Here is a 13,508-nt window from a genome sequence, read left to right as displayed (position 1 = left end):
AAAACCTGATTGTAGCCTGAGAAATCGTCTAATAAAGAAATCCTAGAAGATCCAGCTATCTTTTGTAAGATATTTTTGGTAAAGGGTAGTTTTCCATTAGGGAAACTTTGTTAATGTTTCTAAAATCTATGCACAATCTGATTTCACCTGACTTTTTGCTAGTTGGTACTATATTGGAAACCCATTTAGAGTACCTAAGAGGGACTGTGATTTTAGAGTCATACATTCTCTTAATTTCTTTCTCAATTAGAGGCATCAAGATTGGATTTATTCTTCAAATTTTTTGTTTAAATGGTCTATGATCCTCTTTAATTGGAATTTTATGTTGTATAATCTCTGAATCATAAGTTTTTAGATCTTCATAGCTCCATGCAAAAACATCACTGAATTCTTTGAATAAAGCAACATATTTTTGTTTTTCAACAGTTGGGAGTGATTTGGACAGTTTTATGATTTTAGGACCTTTTTCGCTGCCTATGTTGCTTTCTTCCACAGCCGCCCCTGTGGGCTCAATCTTAGGCTTCTTAGCCACATCATTGAAATCAAATAATTCTTCCAGTGGACCTAGAACTCTTGGTAAAATGTTATCCTTTAACTGGAGTGTTTCAAACTCTTCTTTCTCTGGATCTATCTCAAGCAATTCTAATTTATTTACAACTTTTTTTATGTGTATATTTACATATGAGTTTTCTAACTGCATTCCTACATCAGAATGTACAATTGTTTGATTTTCTAATTTAGACTCTAAGTCTATACTATCATCTTCATATTCATCCTTAGATTGGAGAAAAATTTCAATTTGTTTATCATTGCCAAACACCTGCCAATACTTCATATTATCTGGTACAGCTAGTTGATGTTTCACTTCCACTGTATATTGTCGATTAGGGTAAGCCATTTTACAGGAGCTGGCTGAAAACTCCACTATTTGCCAGGATATTTTAATTTCTAGGAATTGCAAAAGGTCATATTCCACAAAACTCTTTAGAAAATCAAGCACATCATTTATGTATGCTCTCAATCTAGGGTGTTTGGCTGAATACTCTTGTTTAATTTGTTTTATAATTAACTCGGCATCCCCTTGAATGGAGATTCTTTTGGCACCCAATTTTTTCAACAATCGCAATCCTAATATAAGAGCTTCATACTCAGCTATTTTGTTTGTACACTGAAAATTGAGTTTGTAGGAATGACCGTCAACATGATTGTTTCATGTATTTGCAACCCACACTCCTGCTTCAAAACCATCTTTGCTACAACAGCCATCAAAGCTCATGTTCCAAAGAGATTCAGGAAGAGTGTTTTGTTCTAGTGTTTGTGTTTGGTTTGGATATGTTTTAGAAATCTCAGTTTCTACTTTGATCACCTGAGCATTGATGTTGCCATCATTATAAAGAATGAAAGAGTTTAAATCCAAGTGGACAGAGTAAAGAGGATAGTTATGAGGCTTCTCTTGACTACTCACCATGAATTTCATCAAAGTTTCCCTATATAATCTTCTTTGTTGACCGAAAACTAGTATGGTGGCAAATGTTATATCCATTTGTAGGGTCTCTTGTAATTTTGCTACCCATGAGTGTGACAACAACATTCCATACTTAGGGGGTATATCTGCAACCACTATGTCCATTAGGAGACTTTTGGCTGAGATTTGAGTTAAAGTAACACACAGGTTTTTGATGAGACCTAAATATCTTACTTTGCTAGAATCAAAGGAATATAAATCTTTATAAGGACTGGTAATGTCAAGTCCTATTTTTTCCATAACATCTTTAAGCATTAAATTGTGGGAAGCACCTAAATCTAGCATAGCATTTTGGAGGATCGTGTCTTGAATATTTAGGATAACATAGAATGGAACACCCCCTTCCTATGGTTTGCCCTCAATTGCTGGCCCAAATAAGAGTTCGGCTGGTCATCATTCAAATTAACAGAGTCTATGTTTTCCCCTATGTTTAGAGCTTTCATCACGTGAGGTCTATACATATTTTTGTTCATTAAATATATTAGGGGAATAGGAATTTTTAGTTTTGCTAATTCATTTTCAATGTTGAATGATGTTTGAATCTTAATCTGGTTGGGAACATCAGATCGATCAGTAATTTCTTTTGATATAGGCTCTTTTCGCTGACTTGTGGTTGGGATATCAATTTGAGTAGTTTTGGAAACACTATCAACTGTCTTTTTGACAGGAGTTTCTACTTTCTTTTTACCAGAATTATCAATAATTTTCTTAGGAGAATTATCTATGGTTTTCCTAACATCCGTGTCAGAGGATTTCTTAACAGGATTCTTAGAGTTCTTACTATTCAGAGTGTCTGAAGTATTTTTTCTCCTAAGGTTATATTGCCTATGGACTTCCATAATGGAATTCTAAAAACCTTGTTTATATTCATCTGATTCCTCATAATCAAGTTCGGTTTGAGTTAGGAGGAAAAGTTCTTGCTCCTCTTGAGTGAGAAAAACATATTCATCATCATTTATTCCCATCATATTTATTTGCATGTCGTCTAAATCTTCAATAATATTACCCTCATCATCAATATAGTTTTCCTGAAAAGGAGGTCGGACTTGCTGGTCTGGACCCTTTTGCTCTCGTTTTTTGATCTGGGGGAAATTTCTTCTAAAGTTTTGATTCCTATTTTGAGGAGCAGTTTGATTTTCTCTCATTTGAGCTTGATCATTTATGTTTACTCTTTGCATCATCTTTTCCACTACCCTCACTAGGTTATCAATTTTATGATCAGAAGTAGAAGTGGAAGGCTCTTCTTTAATGGTAACCCTGCGTTCAGATTTTAGTTTGGCCTTCTTGGCTAATATGTTAGCTTCAAATTTTATAGCATTGGCTTTCATTTCTTCTAAAGTGGCAGGCTCTCTCTCTCTCTAAGTTGATACTCCATATCTATATCAAAACCATCCGTAAAATCAATTAAAGCTAGACCATGGTAGGATTTGATGTCTGTAGGAATTGCATTGTAAACAATGTTAAACTGTTCATAGTATTCCTCTACAGTTTCATTGGGCTTTCTTTTCAGTCTTTTGTATTCATTCAGGAGTTGAAGTGGATTTTTCTTGATTTCCCATCTAGCTAAGAAAGTTTGATGGAATGCATCAAGGTTGGCTATACTTCCTGCAGGTAAACTCCTAAACCATTTTTTGACATCACCTCCTAAACTTTGAGCAAACAATCTCATCTTTACATCAGCCTCATCTACTTCTTGAAGGTCAAAAACATCATTCATTCTGTCTATGTGTTGTTGAGCAATATGAGAACTAGTGTTATCAAACGTTAGAATTTTGGATTGATAATATACATGCATATCATTTAGTTGGCCTAGTAACACCAAAGGTGCATACCTAGCTTCCGTAGTTGGTCTGAGAAATGGACTGGAAGATGGACCTGTGGAAGGTGTAGTTGTAATAACTACAGGGTTAGTAGGAACAATAGTCTGAGATATTATAGGTGAAAAAGTAGAGACAATGGAATGAGTAGGACTAGGGGGGTGTAGATTAACAGACTAGGAAGATTGGGTGGACAAAGAAGTTGTTGCAACTGTTAAAGATAAAAAGTCAACAGATTGTTGAATATAAGCTTCTTCAATGGCTTGGTTCAAAACTAAGACTAGATCCTGTAATTTATCAAATCGTTGTAGGCATTCTAAATCAAGATCTAATTTAGGAGTCTGAGTTTGGAGCCTATATGGTCACAATAAAGCTTGATCAATGACAGTTTGATCTACAAAGCTCTTAGATTTTGTCCTAAACAAACTATGTTGGAAAGGAAAATCAAACTCTATGTCTTGAATAGTTTCAAACTTCTCAGGAAGAGAGTTAGACCTTGACAAAGGACTGTTCTCAGGAAGAGAATTGAACCTAGACAAATGACTATTACTACCTTGACTCTTTGTAAGACTTTTCTTTCTCATTAATTTCTTTAGATTATCTAAAAATTTAGCACGGTTAGGATCTGGGTGAGCTCTAGTGAAAATTCTTTTGGGATCCAAATCTATTGAAAACTTATCACACAGCTAATTAAAATCAAAATTAATAATACACTCAATATATACAACATTACAACCTCAAATCGTGTATTTCATTGTGACATAAGAGCTTTGATTAATTGAAATACTAATTAAATACCAGGGAATAATGATTTTTTAATTTAAAAAAGTATTCTCCCCCACTATGATCGCCACTATGTTTTCGTTTTGTATTTTTGAGGTTGAGGGAGTAAACACATAGGACAGCATCAAAACCACTTTGGAAGCTGGGATCTAGCCCTTCTAGCTTCAGAGAGGGATCTCTCTATAAAATTTAGTTTTGTTTTATGTGAATTTCAGGCTAGTTATTGTTGTGCTGATTATTTTTTATTGGATTGTTTGGCTGATTAAGTTGTTATAATTCCATTGGGCTATGGAGTCTAAAGATTAGCTGGATCTGCATCAAACTTCAAAGGAGTTTCACAGGGCAAGTTAGGTTAACTAGTTGGATCTTTCAGAATTTTAAATGGATTATGAAACAGAAGAAATGTAAGATTCAGTAGAAATTAAGAAGCAATTAAGCATTCCTTAATTTGACTTCAGCAGAAAACATATAAATTACTAACAACCAGAGTAGGGTGTTCTGTATAACACATCCTATTCATCACAGTTTCTGTTATGTAATTAAGATTTTCAAAGATAACAGAGAAAAAGACGATGATTAAACACATGAACTGAAGAAGAACATCACCATTTTGTACACCACATGAATGCTGTGAAAATTTCCCTGTATTATTGATGCTTCCAGCAACTTTTAAAAATTAAAATTTGCAGAGGAAAATTATGTTCAACAATCAACCCTTAATACTTCAAACTATGAAGTATTTATACAAATAATTACAAAACCGTTGTCTCAACTGACCGTGTATTATTAGCATTATCCTAAACAATAAAATAGATCTTTGTAGAATGATAGGCAAGGTGGACAACTACGTGGAAAGGTGGCTCTGTTTTGGTGGATTCGGTTGATGAATCAACCCTAAACTGTGTTGCGCTAATGTGCTGACTAATGTGCTGGTTGATGTGCTGGCTGATATTCTAACAACATTCGAATTACTTTTAATCCAATAAATCACATAGTTCCTCCCACCTTTTTTCATCTGGAATGGTTAATTTAATTACCCTTCGGTAAATATCATCAACCTCAATATACTTTACAAATGTTGGATTTACTGTGAAAACATATTTTACCTCATTCTGGATGAAGAAATCATTTCCCATTGTCTTTAAGAATGCCCTGGTTGTCATGTTGCCTTTTATACCACTGAATTTGATACTGCTTCTGGCCGCTTCCTTCATCTTTAAAACATAATCTTCTTAAGTAATGAGTTTATCATTAATGACATATAAGTTGGGCAATCATTTCTAAAGTAAAGCTTTAATTCTATTGAAAAACTTGTCCACTCCCAGCTCTATTGTTTCACACCTTTCCTCTAATTGATCAATGAGATTTCTTTTAGTTAAAACTTTCTTGACTTCCAAGATGGTAGCAGTCCTGTCACTAATTCCTAATTCTTCAAGTTCATATTTAGTCTTTGAATTCAGGAATCTGATGATATTGGAGGCTTATGTAGGCATATCTCCCAGCTTTTCCCTTACTTGAACAATGGTTTCAGTGGCCTTTTGTATCAGTTCTTTTTGTTAAAAAATGATTTGGATACATGGCCAAATCTTATTCATGTAGTCCAAAATACCCATCCAAATGATTTCCTTGGCTTGGGCCAAGGTCTGACCAATTGATGTATCCTTCTCCACCTTTTGTAACCTCTCCGGCAACCTTTGTGACTTCTGCACTTCAACTAGACGATAAGCTTCAATTTTGGATTTATGTTCTTCTAGAGCTTTGAGCTGCCCATGCAATGTCTTGATTTCCTCTGACTGGATTGACATATTCTCCAGTGTCTTTGTGACTTGTTTAGAACTTGTAGTTTGAGTTGAAGAAGTTTCTACAGTTGTTGTTCATGTAGCTTGGAGTTGAGTGATGGGTATAGCATCTAGGGGGACTATGGCCATCCTTTGACTTTGTTCTTTCTCTTTAATCATTTTATCCATTTCTGCCTCCATATGTCTGATCTGAATATTTTGTTCTATGATTAGTTTCATCATGCCAGCCTTCTGTGTCTCATTTTCTTCAATATCTTTAGTCAAGGGATCCTCTGTAGCTGGCAGTTTCAGCTGCTTTCTCAATGTTGCAATGTCCAGATTTTTCTTCTTGATGATCTCCTCTGCAGCATTTATATCTTTAGGATCATATCCTATCTTGACTACGAAATCTTCCAAATATTTGATCCTATTGTCCTTTGCTAAGGAGGATATCTTTTCCATTTTCAACTGGGACTGAATGTTGGCATATGAAACTTGCAGCTTAGACAATGACATGGCAGTATTAGTTAATGTAGAAGAAATCATCTCACGAGTATGTTTATGCATCTCCATTTGATCAATGGGATGGATATCTTTGGTGTTGAATTCAAATGTAGTACCCTTGTAATCTGTTGATGTCTTTGGATGTGGAATTTGGGCCTCAAGGAAGGCCATCTACATCTTTCCCTACTCTGTATCAAAAACTGATAACAATCTTCTCTGTGAACTGGAACTCTACTTCCAAAACTGATTGTAGGTGTTGTTCTTAAGAATCTCATTCTTAAGTTTGATCTCTCGGTACCTATCAAAAACACTCTTTTCTTTTTCTTCGTGGACATTCTGTGAATCTAGCTATGTGTCTTTTTTATCTTGTGATGCTGAAGTTCCAATAGGAGATGTAACAAATTTTTTACTTGTATATGGTGATTCCCCAATTATGATGACAACTTGGTCTTCTATTTCCTTTCCTACATCTCTCCTAGGAGTGATCTTTGCTCTTTTCCTGTAACTGATTCTGAAATCCTTGGCCTCACTACCTGTTGTTGATGATGATCCCTCCTCTCTGTGTCTTTTACTTGTTTTCTCCTGAGGAGTGGGAGTCTATAAATTTGAAGTAAAAAATAGTTGTTCTTCAGCTTCCTGCAATGTATTCTCTACCCATTCTAACTGATTTGTATATTTCTCTATCTCAGGCCTTGAGGTATGGATATATGGAGTAGTTTTGTTTTCTACTCTTAGGTTTGAAATTTTGTCTACTTCTTCTCCTGTTATCCCGGTATTGCATATGAATGGGCCCACCTGTGTCTTTATGCGAAACTGGGACTTCTTCTTTGCCACCACAAATTGAATATCATCTGAATTTAACATTTGTCTGATGTATTCCAGGGCAAAAATCCTCATGGGGAGGTATTTTGGGAGCTTATAAGGTGCTAATTCGCATCCATTCACTCTGATTTCTGTATAATTTTGTGTAAGTACTAATCTCGAGTCTTGGCCTGATCTATCAAATGCAAAACCCTTTTGATGTCTTCACTAATTCTAGGTTGTGTGGAACTACTTAGGATGTTCATAACTGGTTGAACAAACTCTTCAATGAACTATTTGTATGAGAATTCTTGCTGCTCCTTCACGACTAATGAAGTCAAAAATATCACAGATTGCTGGTTTCCCTCTTCATCTAGCTTCTGCATAGAAAAACCGAACATGTCTGCTTTATAATATAGAAACATATATATTAAAATTGAAGTGTAATTAAACACCTGCTCTGTGCGAAATTTCAGAAACTGCTCATGGATGTTATCAGCCAAGAATTGACTAAAATTAAACAAAATGGATGGTTTGCTATCAGTGGAAAAGATGGAAGGGAAACCTAGAAAGGGTTCATCTACCCACTGGTCAGAATAATAACCCAAAATGTATGAAATTATGGTTATAATCTGTTTAGCCTGATCAGGGAAAATTGAGGAAGGGTATGGAGGGTTCTTCTTTAGTAATTGGGCATTTTCTCGTAAGAAGATCTCAAAGATTTCGGCTCTTGTAGTGAAATCAAGCTTCTGATAAAGTTGGCTGAGGGCTTCTAAGGAAAATGGGGCACTGTTTTCCACAAGGGGAGCTAGCATCATTTGGTTTATAGATTGGGGAGTAATTGTAAACAAAATGTCACCAGATGGGGTCATAATGGCTCTTTGGCTGGGAACATAACAATCTTGGCCTTTCTTGGTGAATTTAGGGGCATGGAAGGTCAGAGGGAAAATATAATGAGGAAGATTGGACTCCCAGAGTCCAAATTCATCTGTTTTGTCAACATGCTTGTCTTCCAGCCAACAGTAGAGTTCTCAAAATTCACAGTCACACTATGTTTCATTGATCCTATAATCCCTATCAGCTAAAGGAATATGATCTAAATCTATGGATGGAGGGATTAGTGGATTAATAGGGTTTTCCTGGTTCTTTCTCTTTAGAGGCATGATTAGATCAGTGAACAATTAACAGCGAGGGAAGGAAAATCTTACCGGGAATAATATTTGAGGTTATGAGCTGTGAGGGGAAATGGACAGAGCGTTGACAATTTTGATCTCGTCTAGTTCAGAAAATGCTTTGAAAATGGTCGCTTTGCAGAAAACCTGGGAATTATGGAGAACAAGCTATGAAAGGGACAGATGAAGATTGTTTAAGTCTCTTTAAGGAAGAATTTCAATTCCCCTTGGAGGTTGGCGCGGGACCGTTGGAGTCAAACGATCACCCGGGAAGGCAAATTGAATTCCCAATGGTAATTCTGTCGGGAAAGCATTTAATTGGGCAACGACTATGCAACATGAGTGGTGGAGGTGTCAAGGTAGGGACATGGTAAAGCAGATGAGGGGAAGGCATTTTCGTAGGGGGAAAGAGGCAATAAGTGATATCATCCAGGGGGTGCAAAATGAGGGGAAGGTGACACGTATGGATGCAGCCAAGTGGAGAATACCACATTTTTGAACACCCGCCCTGAAAGGTAGGATGGAGGGGGGGGTGCTGAAAAAGGATAAGGGTCATCGATCACGGAGATTGGAGAATCCTGAAGTTTTAAGTGCAGCCCCCTTTTAACCATAAACGACAAAAGAAATTTTGTCCATATGCACCTTTAATTTTTTGCTTTTGAACTTAGGATAAAGCTTGGAATATAAAACATGTAAAAACACTTTATCCCATCGTGCATTTTCCTTTTTACAATGTCATTGAGACTTACGGTAAAAGGCACATAAGTATATTTATAAAACCAACTATTTATGCCTACCCTTTAACTAAACTAACATTTTTATTTTTCTATAGGAGTGCATTTAGACTAGCAAACCCACAATTATTTTATTTTATGAAAAATGAAAATCTACCTAAATCCTATCACTTATTTCTCCTATTGATTCAGATTAAATAGTTGAATCAATGTCATTTTCTGCCTAACTACTGATTTTCCAAAATTAAACTGTTTGGAAAATCTTTATTTTCTAGTCTAATTTACAGAAATTTAAAACATTTTAACCATGATTATATTGTATGATTAAACAAATAACTAGTGATTGTGGCATTTCAAACAAGCTGCACACAACCTTTATTTATCAATCATAAAAGAACTATCTATTAGTAGTGGCATTTAGATTTGCAACACTTTCAGTATTATTTTCTTTCTTTTGATGGGGTTCTATCTTTCATTCTTTTTCAATGTTTTTGTTTTGCTTCTTTTTTTTTTCTATTTACCCTATTTTCATTTTTATTCTATTTTTATTTTGGAAATCATTTGCATATTAACAATTATTTACAATATGAGATTTCTGAGATAAAATACTCAATCACCTTGAGATCCTATATATTATAGGACCCTAACACATGTCATCATGCTACCTTACATGCAAGATTCGCTCTTGTAAATCTGTCCCATAAGAGCTCGCAACCGAAATGTGATTCACCTACACCCTCCTACTAAGAGCATCTGCAACCTTGTTCTCCTTGCCCTTAATGTATATGATCTCAAAGTCAAACTCAATGAGGGTAGAAAACCATCTAGCTTGTCTGGAATTCAGATTGGGTTATTCAAACAAGTACCTCAACCCACTATTATCACTCATCAAGATGAATCTCCTACCAAGAGTATAATATATTCACATCTTCAATGCATGAATGATACTTGCCTCAAGATCATGAGTCACGTAGTTTTTCTCGTGCTCATTCAACTTCCTTTATTCATAACATACCACCTACCCTTCCTGCATCAAGACTCCACCAAGTCCTTCCTTGCTAGCATTTGTACAAACCACAAACTCCTTATTATGATCTACAATCTTCAAAACCAAAACATTTGCAAGAAAATGCTTTAACTGCTCAAAAATAGTTTCACACTCCTAAGTCCATTCAAAATTATTCTCTTTCCTCTACAAGTATGTGATAGGATAACAAATCCATGAGAAGTTCTTGATGAAATACCTATAATAACCTGCTAGTCCCATGAATGATCTGACCTCATCTACATTCCTGGGAGTTGGCCACTCGATGATAGATTTAATATTTTCAGGGTCCACTAATATCCCCTCCTTGGAAACATGTCTCAAGTAGTGAATCTAATACTGAAAGGAATTGCACTTGTTGAGCTTGGCATACAACTGATGCTTTCTCAACAATATCAATATTACTGCCAGGTGCTCTTCATGCTCCTCATTCGTGGAGTATATCAATATATCATCAATAAACACTATCACAAACTTGTCTAGGTAAGGACACAACACATTGTTCATCAAACACATGAAATTAGTTGGAGCATTAGTAAGACCAAAAGGAACCACCACAAACTCATAATGTCCATACCTTGTATGGAATGCAGTATTGTAGATATCTTCTTCTTTGATGTGCACCTGATGATATCCTGATCTCATATCAATCTTTGAGAATATTGTTGCTCCCTTCAGCTGATCAAACAAATAATCAATCCATAGCAATGAATACTTGTTTTTGATAGTCACTTTATTCAACTATTTGTAATCAATGCAGAACCTGAAAGTACTATCCTTCTTCTTTACAAACAATACTAGTGCGCCCCAAGGTGACACACTTGGCCTTATGTATCCTTTATCAAGCATCTCCTTAAGTTACAAATTTAATTCCACCAACTCTGGAGTGCTCATCCTGTACGATGCCTTAGATGTTGGCGCTACTCCCGACATCAACTCAATAGAAAAGTCCACCTGTCCACCTCTCTATGAGGAGGCAACTTTGAAATATCTGCAGGAAACACATCCTAAAACTGCTTCAAAACAGGATACCTCTTCAAGACTTCCTCGTCCTCAACATCCTTCCCAATGTCAATAGAAATATGCAATGCAAAAAATACACATCCCTTATGGCAACTCTGCTTTGCCTGCATAGTTGTAACTGTTCTCACTGATGTAGGCTTTGTATTTCCCTGTAAGACTCTCCTTTCTCCATCATCATACAGACACTCAATACCCTTATCATAGTAGGCTAGTTTAGTCCTTGAATGTACAACCAATCCATGCCCAAAATCATATTGTATGACCCCAACGGAAACATATTTAGATGTACTAATGTTTGCATACCTTTTAGCTCAAATGCACAAGATCTCACCCAATGATGAACTATTCTCTCGGTCCCTGTAGCCAATTACACCAACCGAGATTCTACATGCACTTATTTATTCAAGCAATACTTATCCACCAGACCAAGACTCGTATAACTATAATTAGATCCATGATCAATCAAAATGGAAACAACTTGATCACAAAGCTTACCTTCCATCTCAATAATGGATGCCTAATGATCAACCTACCTATTATCCATTGTTGTATAAATCCAAGGAATACTCTTCCTAACATCTCCAACTGTATGTGCCTCCTAAGCACTGTAAATCTGAGGTCTGCCACGCTGGCATGATGGGCACTCACTCCTACCATGCTCTCCAGCATAAGTCACCCACCTCAAAGGCTTTCTATTGTCACCCTTATTATGCTCCTCATGTTGAAATCCATGGTATTTGTCAACTACAATGAACCTCTTGTGCGACACTACATTCTCCTTGTCACTTGCAACCTAAGGTCTTCCTCGCTTCTTAAACCACTCTCCTTTAATCTTCTCATTACCTTTCCAATCCTACCTAGGCCTAAACTTGTTCTTATACTGCTCATAACAATTCTTTAGCTTCCCTATGACTTCCTCCAATGACCGAGGCTCATCATACTCAATGTAATATTTAAATGCTAAAGGAAACCCGTTGATAAACCTTTGGACCTTTGCATTCTCATCCTTGAGGTAGCGCACATACCTCAACAACTTAAGAAACTCAGTCATGTACTCTTCATCTGTCATAGAACCCATCTTCATCTCATATAACTCCTTGGCCTTTCCATCGTAATATCTCTCAAACAAGTACTTCTTCCTGAAGAGTCTTTTAAACTCATGCCAACTCAGCTCCTCTACGCTGATGCCTCTAACATGCTTCACATCTTCCCACCAAATGTCTGTTTTTCCCTTAAGATTGAAGATCTTTATCTTGGCATTCATATTCTTTGAATAATCATGCAATCCTAAGAATTTCTTCATCCAAAGTAGTCATGCTTCTGCATCTTCTGGTTTCTTCACATCCCCATCAAAAGCAGGAGGCTTGGCTGCAACCACCCCTCCCATATTTACTCAGTTTCACCACCCTGCCACGGTAAACTTGAGACAGAGAGCTACTATGACATGACCCAACCTCCTATATCACATTAAGGAAGTGTGGCCAAAAACTAGAACTTACCAACCATAAATTGACATCCTACAGGGCTTATCGGACACTCATAGGCAGCGCAACCACTCTCAGTGCCCAAACCCTAATCTAGATTTCCTTTTTAGTGACCTGGGCCCACAACTAAATGCATGACAAGGCCTCCATGCGGTTATAGGCTTCCAGCCACATGCATAAGCCTGTAAGGGTGCGGTTATGGCCCAAAAATTCCAATTCAGAGGGTAAGCGAGCCTCCAAACCGTTGCCCATAACTCAGTGAGACTTTCCAGAATGATAAATAACATCAGGACAAAGCCATTCATACAAAACTTGATCAATGAATTAACCTAAATAGCCTAACCATGATAGTCCTTTCGTCAAACATATGGTGAACAAGTAATCTAGAAGTCATGAATGCATATCTGAACATAGGGGTCTGAAACATATATGGGAATCACCAAGAAGGTCTAATGCCCTCTCATAATAGTTGCAATACCATTTTTTAGCTCATGCATTCATTAACCATTCATCAACTAATTAAAACATTTCAAGAGTCATAACTAGAACCTGTTATGGAACCATGTTAATAACCAGTGCATAACCAAAATAATAACCATGATAGAAAAACCATTAAAGCCACATAATATCAAGTATAAGTACTCATAAAATACAATAGGAAAAGAGCTCTTATTATCATATGCAAAATCCAACCAAGTCGGGGACTTCCACATACCACCCAACCATAGAATGGGTTAAACCAAATCTCTCTTTCAGCCAATCACCCCCACGCCATATTCTAAGCGTGAATGTGGGATCTCATGGAATAAACCAAACAAAACCAAATCAGGGCTTCCAAAGGC

The sequence above is a fragment of the Pinus tabuliformis genome, chromosome 9 (assembly GCF_031772625.1).
Source record: "Pinus tabuliformis cultivar Carrire ecotype Pingquan chromosome 9, CPIR1, whole genome shotgun sequence".
In the NCBI taxonomy this organism is placed as follows: Eukaryota; Viridiplantae; Streptophyta; class Pinopsida; order Pinales; family Pinaceae; genus Pinus; species Pinus tabuliformis.
Note: the sequence above shows the minus strand (reverse complement) of the source record.